Below are 16,529 nucleotides of genomic sequence, written 5' to 3' on the forward strand. Positions count from 1 at the left end.
TACGCCCCCCCTATGCTCATGATTTTCCTTTTAACACAAGCCATGTCAGCTCCTTATTTCGGTGATTTTAGCTAGTTCTGCCCCCTCATACTAAGTTTGCCTCCATTATACTTCATTCCTGGCTCCGTCCCTGGCCCCTCATCTCCGCGTGGTCCGGGTGGTGGTGGCGTGTCTGCTGAGATCTCTAGTTTGTTGTTAGGAGCTGGCCAACGGCGATGTGAGGGTCAGCGATTTTCCTAATGAAGAAGGTGACTCTTAGGTTCTTCTCGCACCAAGACGGTCTTTTGCTTGACGAGTTTTGGAAGGCACGGAAATTTTAGTTTGGAATTTTTATTCTACAATATATAGACCAAAGTGTAGAGCGATAGAGAGAGGTTTGGTGTAATGTGTTGGATGTATTATTGAGCCTCATGGGTGAGTATATATAGACGTACAGGGATCATCCTGGAGTGCAAGACAAGACACGAGAGTCCTATCTCTATCCTAGACTATCCGTTTATACGTACACGGAATATATCTCTAACACTCCCCCGCAGTCGTAGCGGTAGTGACGTGAACAACAGTAACGTCGCGAACAGTCAGACCGGAGAGAAGCCGAAAGTAGGAACCAACGGGCTGACACTCCCCCGCAGTCGTAGCGGAAGCGTCGTGAACGATGTCGCGTCGCGGATGATTGGACTGTAGAAGAGCCGAGGTGCTCATGCGAGGTGATAGCCCTTTGTGCCGATGTCGAGGTAGCCGAGAGCGTGGGTGTTGCAACCTTGGTCGGGGTAGCCGCGCGAGGGGGTGCCGTGGTCGATGTCGTGGTCGGGTGCCGGTGTCGAGGTAGCCGCACATGAAGCCGCAAGCGCGTAGTGCGCGAGGAGAGTGACGGAGATGCGTCGAGGCAGTCATGGAGGTTGTCGATGCCGAATTCGATGCAGTCTGAGCCGTCGAGGACAAGGTGCTGCCCTAGTATTGCCAGAACTAGGCGCACATCGGGGACGAAGGCATACGCCGGTTTTGCCAGAACCGAGTACGCAAGAGGAAGTCGGCGACGCAGTCAAGGTAGTCGTAGAAGAGTCGATGCCGATGAAGACGTTGTCGAAACCGATGAGGACGAGGCGCCGATCCGAGCTTGCCAGACCCGGGGACGCGTCGGGGACGAAGACACGTACCAGTGTTGCCAATACCGGGCGTGCGAGGGCAGGGATCATCATGGACGGAGACGTAGAAGGCGGTGGCTCTGCGGGCCAAAGGGCGATGCAACGGCAGCCCGTAGCTCGATCGGTGGTAGGCGCGTGCTCGGGGATGTGCTTGGCGGAGACGTGCGTGTGGTCGGTTGATCAGACCGACGGCGGCGATGTACGCGCCATGGCGTGGACGACGTGCCGCAGATTGGAGTCGTTGGCGACGTTGCCGGTGATGTCCGGGAGATGACGGCGAAGACGGATGTAACAGACCAACTTTGTTAATCAAATAATGTTGCTAAGTTGTCATGAGCATGCATGCATTTGCATTTAATTTGAGAAATCTTGCACTAAAATGTGTTGAAACAATGTTGCAAATGTTGTGGTTTTGTTCTAAGAAAATTTTGTGCAAAAACTCTATCCAATTTTGGGTCAAAATACCCTAAAATCATCAAAATTTGGCCCTGTTTTTCTTTTTCCAGAGAAACCCCAAAACCCAGGGGGTTATGGGCAAAATCGCCCCATGTCTTCTTCTCCACGCACGCAGGCACGCAGCTGCCTGGCGCGCCCCTTGCCGTCGATGGCGCCGGCGGCCTGGATGGCTCCCGCCGCCCCCTGGCCGCCTATAAAGGTCGCCGCCGACCAGGGAAGAAGCCCCATTTTGCTTCCCCTCCCTTTTTCCCCTTCTCTCTGCGCGCCGGCCAAACCCTAGCTCCGGCCAGAGCTCGCCGTCGCCGCCGTTGCCGACCTCCCCACGCTCGGCCACCACCGCCAGAAGCTCCGCCTCGACGCCCTCTTCCTCCTCCGCTAGCCAGCGCACGCCGGGGAGCCCTCTACCGCGCGAATCGGGCCCCGCCCGTGCCGCAGACCTCCGCACCTCGCCGTCGATTGCCGTCGATTCCGGCCGTCTCCGGCCAAGCCGCCAAGCCCGCCGTGCTCCTGGTGAGCGTCCGGTCCTCGTGGTACCCGCCGCTCGCCCTAGCTCGCCGTGTAGCGCCGCCGCGTCGCGCGCCTGCCCGGCCTCCGCGCGAGCTCGCCGGAGACGCCCCTCCGGCGACCATTGGAGGGCGGCGCCGCCCTCTTCTGGCTCGCGAGGACCCCGCGCGTCCAACGCGCATGCCCGCGCTAGCCCTGGCGCCCCGCTTCGTCGAGGCCGTGGCCAACCTGGCCGGCCATGGCCAGTGTGACGTCGTGCGACGTCATGATGACGTCGGCCAGACCCTTTTATTTATTTTCTGTTTATTCTTAATTCAGAAAATGATGTGTAATATATCAAATTGTTCAGAATTTGAAATCCTACATGTTTATGAGCATCTCATACATCATTACAACCTTTAAACTTGCAAATTAGCGAAACCCTAATCGAACCCTCTCATATGGCGGTGTCCGATGCCGGAACCCCTTTAATCCGATGTTGCACCTAGGGTTACTCGATTCCATTCACATGACTTGTCATTCATATTGTATGCGCATTGCATTATGCCATGTCGTGAATGTTTGTTTCCCTTTCCGGTATTTGGTTCTTCGCGATAGGATACGAGCCGGAGTCCGACGTCAACGCCATCGAAGAACAGTACTCATCCGTCGAGGGACAAGGCAAGCCCTAACCTAGTTCATCTATGATTTCGAAATGTTTTATCCGTGGTTCCTACATATCGCATACGATTCAAGCTGTCTTTTATCGATAGATAGAGTTACCCTATCCGTTGCATGTCCGACCTTTGTAGCCTCGATAACTCGATCCATTGCTCCTAGCATAACTAGGTTTGGCAGGTGTGCGTCGCGAGAGCCTTTATCGCTTATGCTTAGCCATGCTTAGTTTGTTACGCTGCTACTCCGGTCTTCGGACTGGAGCCTTACAATGAAATGAATCTAGCATGACGAGGTTGACGTGGTAAGTATAGAGATGATGATAAACATGATTAAAGGCTCGGACGAGAGGCCACATTGGGATGTGGTGGGTTGTTTCGTTTCTGCCGACCCTAGGAACCGAGTTCTCGCCTCTTGAACCAAGATCGAGCGTACAACCACACGAGGCCCTATTATGGTACCCTCTCGACTCACTAACTTGCCTAGTCAATTCCATGAGTCACATAGTTTGCGCGTTACCTGGTCATATGCATTGCATTTTGCTTGGGGGTAAAGGTACATAACAGGTAGGTAAGCGTGGCCGTGGTGGCTGGGGGTTGCGGCCTCTGGGGAAACCCACCTCGCCTCACATCGTTAAGGACCGACTTCGGGACTTGACCCGTTACGGCGGAACAATCCTTAGCGCGTGACTCATGGTCTAGGCGACGGCAAGGTAAAGGTCGTGGTCGACCACCCTCTGCCGGCTCTCCAAGGAAGAGAGCTCAAACGTTGGCACTAAGAGTCGGTTGGCGCGTGTGGGTAAAGTTGTGCACCCCTGCGGGGTTAAATCTTTTCGAAAAGCCGTGTCCACGGTTACGGACGACTTGGGAATGGATTACGTGATCATAGACAACATGAACCTAATCGTAAAACTTGGCAACCAATGTGTGTTTACGGACACCTTCTCCGGGTGTTGAGGGGGTGATCCGAGGATAGTGGTTCGAGATGATGAAGATTGGTGGATACAATATGATGATCAATAGAGTTAGAGATGTCGCTCTCTTATTCCCTTTCAAAGGTTACGAGTAGTCGAACTTCTCTTCTCTCTCATCTTACAAAGGAAAAGCGGCTTTACGCAAAAGAAGATCTACGGAAAGCCCGCATACCCGCTTTGCTAAAAGGTTGTACTAAGTCTTGCTCGAGTCCACGTACTCAGCTTTGCATGCTTTTGTTTCGGATGAAGTCGCTACGGCCGAAGGTGGTTTCTACGTTAACATCGATGGTTAGTTTGGAGTTCCCGAGCGGCAGCACTGCGACTTATGGGCTGGGACGTCGCTTTATGTTATGGCTTCTTAAGCCCTTTGCTATCTTGTTATTTAGAATAACATAATTTGCTTCCGTTGCTTGTTGAATGTTGGGTCGGTGACCTCTGCGTGTAATAATTTGGATCTTACTCGTTAAGAGTTGTAATATATTCTTTTGAGTCGTAGAGTCATCGTTGTGCTACCGATTCTCTCATCGTAGTATTCCGAGCTCGAGGTTAGGCTTATGTCGGACGAAGATCCGGTATTTGTCTAACCACGATCCCGGGGTGCCACGAGGTTTTGGTATCGGAGCGGGACTGCTCGTAGGAAACCCTTGTTCATCGGTCGATGTTGAGTCTAGTTGTTGCGAAAACTATTTGAAAGCTAAAGTTTATTTGCAAAACTGCGAATAGGATTCTTTTTACTCCTTACCTGGTGTCACTCTATGCTGAGACATCTTATCTGGTTTTGATTGGAAAAAGGTTTCTCTTCTTTCCTATCAATTCAAATCTCTAGGATACGCGGGTTTGGGTTATTTTCTCCAGTACTCCGTATCTGGTTGCGTGTCTCAGAGTTTTCAGAATGCCTCAGTTAATCTGAAGCATTGTCCATTTATTCTTGCTTCGGGTGCTTAGCATCCAATTGTTTGCCTTTATGCGACATGGTGATGGTATGTCATCTTTGCACTCCATTTTCATGGTTTGTGAGTCGGTTAGTAGTGTGTACATTTTGTATGCTTGTTTACCTACTATGATCGATACGATGATATATCTTCATATCACATGTCTTGTCCTTTAGCATGCTCATTGCATTCGGTACATGCTATCCTTCAGTTGAATCCTTCCGGTGAATCTGTGTCTCATGGTTTTTGTTTTCTCCTCAGGATGTCAGGCGGTACTAGAAGTGGTGCCGGCCGTGGTCGTGGCCGTGTTCATGGCCGTGGCAATGGCCGTGGAGATGGTCATGAGGAGAATGTTGAACTTCCTCCTCCTCCTTCTATGGTCCAACTTATGGCCATGTACGAAGCCAATCGTGCTGACAACATAAGGCTCCTTGAAAGGATTGAGCGGAACACAGCTCAGCGTCATGAGGAACAAGTGGGGATTCGAAGCATCATCCGCCTCACCCACCAGTGTTCAGTTATTCCACTGAGCCACTTGATGCTGACTACTGGCTCCGCACCATCGAGCGCAAGCTTGAGGTTGCCCACGCTGCTCAAGCAGACTGGGTGAACTTTGCCACCTACCATCTTGAAGGAGCTGCTGGTTCATGGTGGGAAAATTTCCTGTTGATGCAGCCTGCCGATCATGTCGTAACTTGGCCAGAGTTCAAAGCTGCTTTCCGTGCATATCATATCCCAGAGGGTCTGATGGACGAGAAAAGAGAAGAATTTCTGAAGCTGACGCAGAGCAGTGGTTCCATCTGTGACTACCAGGGTCATTTCTATCGTCTTGCCTGCTATGCTCCTGAAGAGACTTCCACCGATGCCAAGAAGCAAGCCTTGTTCCGCAAGGGACTGGATCCTGAACTTCGTCGAGATCTTCATCTCTTGGACTTCCCAACCTGCCAAGATCTTGTCAATAAGGCTATGAAGGCGAGAAGAGGAAAGGTGGAGTATGAGGAAACTCGCAAGCGTCCTCGAGATACTTCTCAGTCTTCTGGATCAGGCAATCAGCGCCGTCGTGTTTTCATTCCATACAGTGATGTGCCTCGTGCTCCTAATGCACCAAAGTCTTCTGGTTATGCTCCTCGCCCACAAGCTCCAAACAATGCTGGCGGAACAAACTATCGTCCCGCTACGGGTACTCCGAGCGATGGTGCGTGCTTCACTTGTGGTCAACTCTGGTCACTACATGAAAGAGTGCCCCCACAATACTTCGTTCGTGGTGCTCCACCAACAAAGAAGTTTACCAAGACTCAAGTTGCTTGGTCGGGGTCGTCCGACCCATGTCACCTGCTTGAAGAAGGCCGACGCGGATCCAAGCGTCATAATGGGTACGCTTCGAATCAACTCCATTATAGCTACGATTCGTTTGATTACGGAGCATCGCATTCCTTCATATCCCAAGAGTTTGCCCAATTGCATGGGATAACCTTTGTGAAGTTGCCCTCTACCCTAATGGTTCGGTCCCGGGTTCCATTTGGCGTACCAATATGGTTAGTCATGGGAATAAAATTGAGATTGGATATCTTCTTTTTCTGATTCCCCTCATTGACCTCAAGTCAACCGACATTGATATCATTTTGGGCATGGATTGGCTAGCTAAATATCAGGTTGTCATTGATTGTGCAGCCAGGTCTCTTACTCTAACCGATCTTTCCGGAAGCTCCATTCTGTATTGGTCTTCGTCAGCAACATCTCCATCGGCGGTACATATTCACGATGCTTGAGTTGTATGCCCTTGACGTCTTACCTCCGCTTGAAATTTCTGATGTTCCGGTGGTTTGTGACTTCCACGATGTTTTTCGGAAGAATTACCCGGCATGCCACCTGATCGAAGCGTGGAGTTTGTCATCGAGCTGGTTCCCGGCACTCGCTCCTGTTTCTCGACGTCCTTATCGTATGCCTCGAGAAGATTTGGTTGAACTGAAGAACCAGTTGGAAGAGTTAGAAGGGAAAAGATACATCCAACCCAGTACTTCATCTTGGGGATGTCCCACACTCTTTGTCAAGAAGAGGGATACCAATGTTCCGCGTACGGTTGTTGATTACCGGCCGCTCAACGCGATAACCATCAAGAACAAGTATCCTCTACCTCGAATCAATGATCTTTTCGATCAATTGAGTGGTGCCACGAGTCTTTTCCAAGATGGATTTGAGATCAGGCTACCATCAAATCAAAATCCGAACGGAGGACATTCCAAAAACGGCGTTCATGACTCGTTATGGTATTTACGAGTACACCGTCATGTCCTTTGGCCTCACTAATGCTCCAGCCACTTTTATGCGGCTCATGAACTCAGTGTTTATGGAGTATCTTGACAAATTTGTCATTATCTACATTGATGATATTCTGGTCTACTCCAAAACCGAAGAAGAACACATCGAACATTTGCGTTTGGTGTTGACCAAGCTTCGTGAACATCGTCTCTATGCCAAGTTTTCTAAATGTGAGTTACGGCTACAAGAGCTCATCTTTCTTGGCCATGTGGTCTCTGCAAAAGGTGTTGCGGTCATTCCCAGATAAAGTTCAATCCGTTCTTGATTGGAAGACTCCTAAGTCAGCCAAATAAATTCGGAGTTTTCTTGGATTGGCGGGTTATTACCGTCGATACATCGAGAATTTCTCCAAGATCGCCAAACCAATGACTGATCTTCTGAAGAAAGATAAGAAGTTTGAGTGGTCAGAAAAGGCTGAAGAAAGTTTTCAGACACTGAAAATAAAGCTGACTACCGCTCCGGTACTTGTCCTTCCAGACACAAGCAAAGACTTTGTCATCTTCTGTGACGCCTCCCTTCAAGGGATCGGATGTGTGTTGATGCAAGATGGCCATGTAGTGGCTTATGCCTCTCGACAGTTGAAGCCACATGAGCTCAATTATCCAACTCATGATCTAGAGCTTGCAGCTGTGGTCCATGCTCTTAAGCAATGGCGACCCTACCTTTACGGTAATCGTTGCGAGTTGTACTCGGATCATCAAAGCCTAAAGTATCTCTTTACCCAACCAGATCTGAATCTCAGGCAGACAAGATGGTTGGAACTCATCAAGGACTATGATTTGGGTCTTAATTATCAGCCCGGCAAGGCCAACGTCGTTGCTGACGCGCTAAGTCGGAAGTCGTATTGCAACAATCTGATGATCAAGCAATATCAACCTGCCCTCCATGAGGAATTTGCACGACTTAATCTTGAGATTGTTCCTCAGGGATTCCTTGCTAACTTAGAGGTGAAACCTGATACGTCTCCGACGTATCGATAATTTCTTATGTTCCATGCCATATTATTGATGATACCTACATGTTTTATGCACACTTTATGTCATATTCGTGCATTTTCTGGAACTAACCTATTAACAAGATGCCGAAGAGCCGGTTCTGTTTTCTCGCTGTTTTTGGTTTCGGAAATCCTAGTAACGAAATATTCTCGGAATTGGACGAAATCAAGACCCAGGGTCCTATTTTTCCCGGAGCCTTCCAGAACACCCGAGAGCCGCCAGAGGGAAGCCCTGGGGGCCCCACACCACACCCTGGCGCGGCCAGAGGGGGGGCCACGCCGCCCTATGGTGTGGGCCCCCCCAGGCCCCCTCCGAGGCTGCCCTTCCGCCTATTTAAAGCCTCCGTCGCGAAAACCCTGATGCGAAAAACCACGATACGGAAAACCTTCCGGAGCCGCCGCCATCGCAAAGCCAAGATCCGGGGTACAGGAGTCTCTGTTCCGGCACCTGCCGGAGCAGGGAAGTGCCCCGGAAGGCTTCTCCATCGACACCGCTGCCATCTCCACCGCCATCTTCATCACCGCTGATGCTCCCATGAGGAGGGAGTAGTTCTCCATCGAGGCTCGGGGCTGTACCGGTAGCTATGTGGTTCATCTCTCTCCTATGTACTTCAATACAATAATCTCATGAGTTGCCTTACATGATTGAGATTCATATGATGATGCTTGTAATCTAGATGTCATTATGCTAGTCAAGTGAGTTTTACTTATGTGATCTTCGGAGACTCCTTGTCCCACGTGTGTAAAGGTGACGAGTGTGTGCACCGTGTGGGTCTCTTAGGCTATATTTCACAGAATACTTACTCACCTGTTATGAATGGCGTAGTGAAGTGCTTATTTATATCTCTTTATGATTGCAATGTATTTTGTATCACAATTTATCTATGTGCTACTCTAGCAATGTTATTAAAGTAGTTTTATTTCTCCCGCACGGTGTAATGGTGACGAGTGTGTGCATCCGTGTTAGTACTTGGTTTATGCTATGATTATGATCTCTTGTAGATTATGAAGTTAACTATTGCTATGATAGTATTGATGTGTATTATTCCTCCTACATAGCATGAAGGTGACGGTGTGCATGCTATGTCGGTACTTGGTTTAGTCGAATTGATCTTTCATGCACTCTAAGGTTATTTAAATATGAACATTGAATTGTGGAGCTTGTTAACTCCGGCATTGAGGGTTCGTGTAATCCTACGCAATGTGTTCATCATCCAACAAGAGTGTAGAGTATGCATTTATCTATTCCGTTATGTGATCAAAGTTGAGAGTGTCCACTAGCGAAAGTCTAATCCCTAGGCCTTGTTCCTAAATATCGCTATCGCTGCTTGTTTCTTGTTTTCTTGCGTTACTACTGCTGCGTTACTATCGCTTGTTTACTCGACTCTGGGCAAAGCACTTTTCTCGGTGCCGTTGCTACTTGCTCATATATATTCATACCACCTGTATTTCACTATCTCTTCGCCGAACTAGTACACCTATTAGGTGTGTTGGGGACACAAGAGACTTCTTGCTTTGTGGTTGCGGGGTTGCATGAGAGGGATATCTTTGACCTCTTCCTCCACGAGATCGATAAACCTTGGGTGATCCACTTAAGGGAAACTTGCTGCTGTTCTACAAACCTCTGCTCTTGGAGGCCCAACACTCGTCTACAAAAATAGAAGCTCCCGTAGACATCAAGCACTTTTCACGGCGCCGTTGCCGGGGAGGAAAGGTAAAAAGGCACTCATACTCCGGTCTCGGTGTAACAGAGTACTTTTACGGCGCCATTGTGTTTGTGCTCGAAGCTATTTCCTTTAGATCCTGCAATTGCATCTTTTTGTTTCTTGTTTACACTAGTTTGGCATAATGGACAACAATGAGCTTCTTATTCTATTTCCTGATTTAAGACATGGATTGTTTGATGCGAAAATTAAAAAACCTATGGAATCTTATTTGCATGCTTTGGTAGTAATATTAGTATGAACGCTTTGAACACCATTGTTGATAATGATATAGAAAGTTCTAAGCTTTGGGAAGCTGGTTTTCATGATCTTTTTAGTCCCCCAAGCATTGAGGAGAAAATTTTCTTTGATGATACTTTGTCTCCTATATTTGATGATGAGAATAATAATGATAGCTACTTTGTTGAATTTGCTCCCACTACAACTAATAAAATTGATTATGCTTATGTGGAGAGTAATAATTTTATGCATGAGACTCATGATAAGAATGCTTTATGTGATAGTTATATTGTTGAGTTTGCTCATGTTGCTACTGAAAGTTATTATGAGAGAGGAAAATATGGTTGTAGAAATTTTCATGTTACTAAAACACCTCTCTATGTGCTGAAATTTTTGAAGCTACACTTGTTTTATCTTCCTATGCTTGTTACTTTGTTCTTCATGAATTCATTTGTGTACAAGACTCCTCTTCATAGGAAGCATGTTAGACTTAAATGTGTTTTGAATTTGCCTCTTGATGCTCTCTTTTGCTTCACATACTATTTCTTGCGAGTGCATCATTAAAACTGCTGAGCCCATCTTAATGGCTAAAAAGAAAGAACTTCTTGGGAGATAACCCATGTGTTATTTTGCTACAGTACTTTGTTTTATATTTGAGTCTTGGAAGTTGTTTACTACTGTAGCAACCTCTCTTATCTTAGTTTTGTGTTTTGTTGTGCCAAGTAAAGTCTTTGATAGTAAAGTAAGTACTAGATTTGGATTACTGCGCGGTTCCAGATTTCTTTGCTGTCACGAATCTGGGTCTACCTCCCTGTAGGTAGCTCAGAAAATTAAGCCAATTTACGTGCATGATCCTCAGATATGTACGCAACTTTCATTCAATTTGAGCATTTTCATTTGAGTAAGTCTGGTGGCCTAATAAAATCCATCTTTACGGACTGTTCTGTTTTGACAGATTCTGCCTTTTATTTCGCATTGCCTCTTTTGCTATGTTGGATGAATTTCTTCGATCCATTAATGTCCAGTAGCTTTATGCAATGTCCAGAAGTGTTAATAATGATTGTGTCACCTCTGAACATGTTAATTTTTATTGTCCACTAACCCTCTAATGAGTTGTTTCGAGTTTGGTGTGGAGGAAGTTTTCAAGGGTCAAGAGAGGAGGATGATATACTATGATCAAGAAGAGTGAAAGCTCTAAGCTTGGGGATGCCCGGTGGTTCACCCCTGCATATTTCAAGAAGACTCAAGCGTCTAAGCTTGGGGATGCCCAAGGCATCCCCTTCTTCATCGACAACATTATCAGGTTCCTCCCCTGAAACTATATTTTTATTCCGTCACAGCTTATGCACTTTGCTTGGAGCGTCGGTTTGTTTTTGTTTTTATTTTGTTTGAATAAAATGGATCCTAGCATTCACTTTATGGGAGAGAGACACGCTCCGTTGTAGCATATGGACAAGTATGTCCTTAGGCTCTACTCATAGTATTCATGGCGAAGTTTCTTCTTCGTTAAATTGTTATATGGTTGGAATTGGAAAATGCTACATGTAGTAATTCTAAAATGTCTTGGATAATTTGATACTTGGCAATTGTTGTGCTCATGTTTAAGCTCTTGCATCATATACTTTGCACCCATTAATGAAGAAACACTTAGAGCTTGCTAATTTGGTTTGCATATTTGGTTTCTCTAGAGTCTAGATAACATCTAGTATTGAGTTTTGAACAACAAGGAAGACGGTGTGAAGTCTTATAATGTTTACAATATGTCTTTTATGTGAGTTTTGCTGCACCGTTCATCCTTGTGTTTGTTTCAAATAACCTTGCTAGCCTAAACCTTGTATCGAGAGGGAATACTTCTCATGCATCCAAAATACTTGAGCCAACCACTATGCCATTTGTGTCCACCATACCTACCTACTACATGGTATTTATCCGTTATTCCAAAGTAAATTGCTTGAGTGCTACCTTTAAAATTCCATCATTCACCTTTGCAATATATAGCTCATGGGACAAATAGCTTAAAAACTATTGTGGTATTGAATATGTACTTATGCACTTTATCTCTTATTAAGTTGCTTGTTGTGCGATAACCATGTTTACGGGGATGCCATCAACTATTCTTTGTTGAATATCATGTGAGTTGCTATGCATGTCCGTCTTGTCCGAAGTAAGAGAGATCTACCACCTTCATGGTTGGAGCATGCATATTGTTAGAGAAGAACTTTGGGCCGCTAACTAAAGCCATGATTCATGGTGGAAGTTTCAGTTTTGGACATATATCCTCAATCTCATATGAGAATAATAATTGTTGTCACATGATTATGCATTAAAGAGGAGTCCATTATCTGTTGTCCATGTTGTCCCGGTATGGACGTCTAAGTTGAGAATAATCAAAAGCGAGAAATCCAAAATGCGAGCTTTCTCCTTAGACCTTTGTACAGGCGGCATGGAGGTACCCCATTGTGACACTTGGTTAAAACATGTGCATTGCAAAGATCCGGTAGTCCAAGCTAATTAGGACAAGGTGCGGGCACTATTAGTATACTATGCATGAGACTTGCAACTTGTAAGATATAATTTACATAACTCATATGCTTTATTACTACCGTTGACAAAATTGTTTCATGTTTTCAAAATAAAAGCTCTAGCACAAATATAGCAATCGATGCTTTCCTCTTTGAAGGACCATTCTCTTTACTTTTATGTTGAGTCGGTCCACCTATCTCTCTCCACCTCAAGAAGCAAACACTTGTGTGAAGCTGTGCATTGATTCTTACATACTTGCATATTGCACTTGTTATATTACTCTATGTTGACAATTATCCATGAGATATACATGTTACAAGTTGAAAGCAACCGCTGAAACTTAATCTTCCTTTGTGTTGCTTCAATACCTTTACTTTGATTTATTGCTTTATGAGTTAACTCTTATGCAAGACTCATTGATGCTTGTCTTGAAAGTACTATTCATGAAAAGTCTTTGCTATATGATTCAATTGTTTACTCATTGCATTAATATTGTTTTGATCACTGCATTCACTACATATGTTTACAAATAGTATGATCAAGGTTATGATGGCATGTCACTTCAGAAATTATCTTTGTTATCGTTTTACCTGCTCGGGACGAGCAGAACTAAGCTTGGGGATGCTGATACGTCTCCGACGTATCGATAATTTCTTATGTTCCATGCCATATTATTGATGATACCTACATGTTTTATGCACACTTTATGTCATATTCGTGCATTTTCCGGAACTAACCTATTAACAAGATGCCGAAGAGCCGGTTCTCGTTTCTCGCTGTTTTTGGTTTCGAAATCCTAGTAACGAAATATTCTCGGAATTGGACGAAATCAAGACCCGGGGTCCTATTTTTCCCGGAGCCTTCCGGAACACCCGAGAGCCGCCGAGGGAAGCCACGGGGGCCCCACACCACACCACCGGCGCGGCCGAGAGGGGGCCGCGCCGCCCTATGGTGTGGGCCCCCGAGCCTCCTCCGAGGCTGCCCTTCCGCCTATTTAAAGCCTCCATCGCGAAAACCCCGATGCGAAGAACCACGATACGGAAAACCTTCCGGAGCCGCCGCCATCGCGAAGCCAAGATCCGGGGGACAGGAGTCTCTGTTCAGGCACCTGCCGGAGCGGGGAAGTGCCCCGGAAGGCTTCTCCATCGACACCGCTGCCATCTCCACCGCCATCTTCATCACCGCCGATGCTCCCATGAGGAGGGAGTAGTTCTCCATCGAGGCTCGGGGCTGTACCGAGTAGCTATGTGGTTCATCTCTCTCCTATGTACTTCAATACAATAATCTCATGAGCTGCCTTACATGATTGAGATTCATATGATGATGTTTGTAATCTAGATGTCATTATGCTAGTCAAGTGAGTTTTACTTATGTGATCTCCGGAGACTCCTTGTCCCACGTGTGTAAAGGTGACGAGTGTGTGCACCGTGTGGGTCTCTTAGGCTATATTTCACGAATACTTACTCACTGTTATGAATGGCGTAGTGAAGTGCTTATTTATATCTCTTTATGATTGCAATGTATTTTGTATCACAATTTATCTATGTGCTACTCTAGCAATGTTATTAAAGTAGTTTTATTCCTCCTGCACGGTGTAATGGTGACAGGGTGTGCATCCGTGTTAGTACTTGGTTTATGCTATGATTATGATCTCTTGTAGATTATGAAGTTAACTATTGCTATGATAGTATTGATGTGTATTATTCCTCCTACATAGCATGAAGGTGACGGTGTGCATGTTATGTCGGTACTTGGTTTAGTCGAATTGATCTTTCATGCACTCTAAGGTTATTTAAATATGAACATTGAATTGTGGAGCTTGTTAACTCCGGCATTGAGGGTTCGTGTAATCCTACGCAATGTGTTCATCATCCAACAAGAGTGTAGAGTATGCATTTATCTGTTACTGTTATGTGATCAAAGTTGAGAGTGTCCACTAGCGAAAGTCTAATCCCTAGGCCTTGTTCCTAAATATCGCTATCGCTGCTTGTTTATCGTTTTCTCTGCGTTACTACTGCTGCGTTACTACTTCTTGTTTACTCGACCTCGGGCAAAGCACTTTTCGGTGCCGTTGCTACTGCTCATATATATTCATACCACTCGTATTTCACTATCTCTTCGCCGAACTAGTACACCTATTAGGTGTGTTGGGGACACAAGAGACTTCTTGCTTTGTGGTTGCAGGGTTGCATGAGAGGGATATCTTTGACCTCTTCCTCCCTGAGATCGATAAACCTTGGGTGATCCACTTAAGGGAAACTTGCTGCTGTTCTACAAACCTCTGCTCTTGGAGGCCCAACACTGTCTACAAGAATAGAAGCTCCCGTAGACATCAAAACCCTCTCTTGAAGACCAGATCAAAGCCGCTCAGAAGCGTGATTTGGGTATCACTAAGATCAAAGAGAACATTGCTAGCGGAGATGCTAAATGTTTCTCCGTCAACGATCAAGGTGTTGTCTACTTTGGTAACCGCTTGGTGGTGCCGAAGAAAAAGTACCTGAGAGAGCTTATTCTCCGAGAAGCTCATGAGTCTCCTCTATCTATTCATCCTGGAAGTACAAAGATGTATCAGGATCTTCGCCAAAGGTTCTGGTGGACCCGGATGAAAAGAGAAATTGCTCGCTTCGTAGCTGAATGCGACGTTTGTCGTCGTGTAAAAGCTGAGCACCAAAGACCAGCTGGTACTCTTCAACCTCTATCTACTCCTGAATGGAAATGGGATGAAATTGGCATGGATTTCATTACCGGACTTCCCAAAACTCAGAAAGGAAGCAATGCTATATGGGTAATTGTTGATCGCCTATCCAAAGTTGCTCACTTCCTTCCTATCCGAGAAGACATTACTGCTAGCAAGTTGGCAGATCTGTATGTTTCTCGAATAGTATCTCTTCATGGTGTTCCAAAGAAGATTATCTCTGACCGAGGAAGCTTGTTTACTTCCAAGTTCTGGGCCAGTTTTCAACAAGCTATGGGAACTCGTCTTTCCTTCAGCACGGCCTATCATCCTCAAACCGGTGGTCAAACCGAAAGAGTGAATCAAATCCTTGAGGACATGCTCAGAGCCTGTGTTATATCCTTCGGCAAGAATTGGGAAAAGTGCCTTCCATTTGCTGAATTCTCCTATAACAACAGTTTCCAATCTAGCCTGGGCATGGCACCTTTTGAAGCTCTTTATGGACGGAAATGTCGAACCCCTCCGAATTGGTCGAAACCGGTGAAAGACAGCTTCTTTGGACCGGACATGATCAAGGAAGCGAGAAGATCAAGTTGGCATTATCCGAGAGCGTTTGAAAGCCGCTCGGCCTCGTCAACAGAGCAATTATGATCGTCATCATCAAGAAGTTCGCTATGAAGTTGGCGAGCAAGCTTATCTTCGAGTCACTCCTTTAAGAGGTGTCCATCGTTTCGGTATAAAAGGCAAACTAGCTCCTCGCTACGTTGGTCCTTTCCGCATCCTTGCAAAACGAGGTACACTTGCCTATAAGTTGGAATTTCCTCCAACTTTTCCTGAAGTTCATGACGTCTTTCATGTCTCCCAACTCAAACGTTGCTTCAAAGATCCTATCCGTGGTGTTGATCACGAAACACTTGATCTCCAAGAGGATCTAACCTTTCGAGAATATCCTATCCGTATCCTTGATGAAGCTGAGCGTAAAACTCGGCGTCAAAACATCAAGTTCCTGAAAGTCCAGTGGTCTCATCACTCTGAGTCAGAAGCAACCTGGGAACGAGAAGATCGTCTTCGATCTGAGTACCCTGCCTTCTTTTCTAAAACTTAGGAATCTCGGGGACGAGATTCTTGTAAGGGGGGTAGAGTTGTAACAGACCAACTTTGTTAATCAAATAATGTTGCTAAGTTGTCATGAGCATGCATGCATTTGCATTTAATTTGAGAAATCTTGCACTAAAATGTGTTGAAACAATGTTGCAAATGTTGTGGTTTTGTTCTAAGAAAATTTTGTGCAAAAACTCTATCCAATTTTGGGTCAAAATACCCTAAAATCATCAAAATTTGGCCTGCTTTTCTTTTTCCAGAGAAACCCCAAAACCCAGGGGGTTATGGGCAAAATCGCCCCCTGTCTTCTT

The sequence above is a fragment of the Lolium rigidum genome, chromosome 7 (genome assembly GCF_022539505.1).
Source record: "Lolium rigidum isolate FL_2022 chromosome 7, APGP_CSIRO_Lrig_0.1, whole genome shotgun sequence".
NCBI classification, from domain to species: Eukaryota; Viridiplantae; Streptophyta; class Magnoliopsida; order Poales; family Poaceae; genus Lolium; species Lolium rigidum.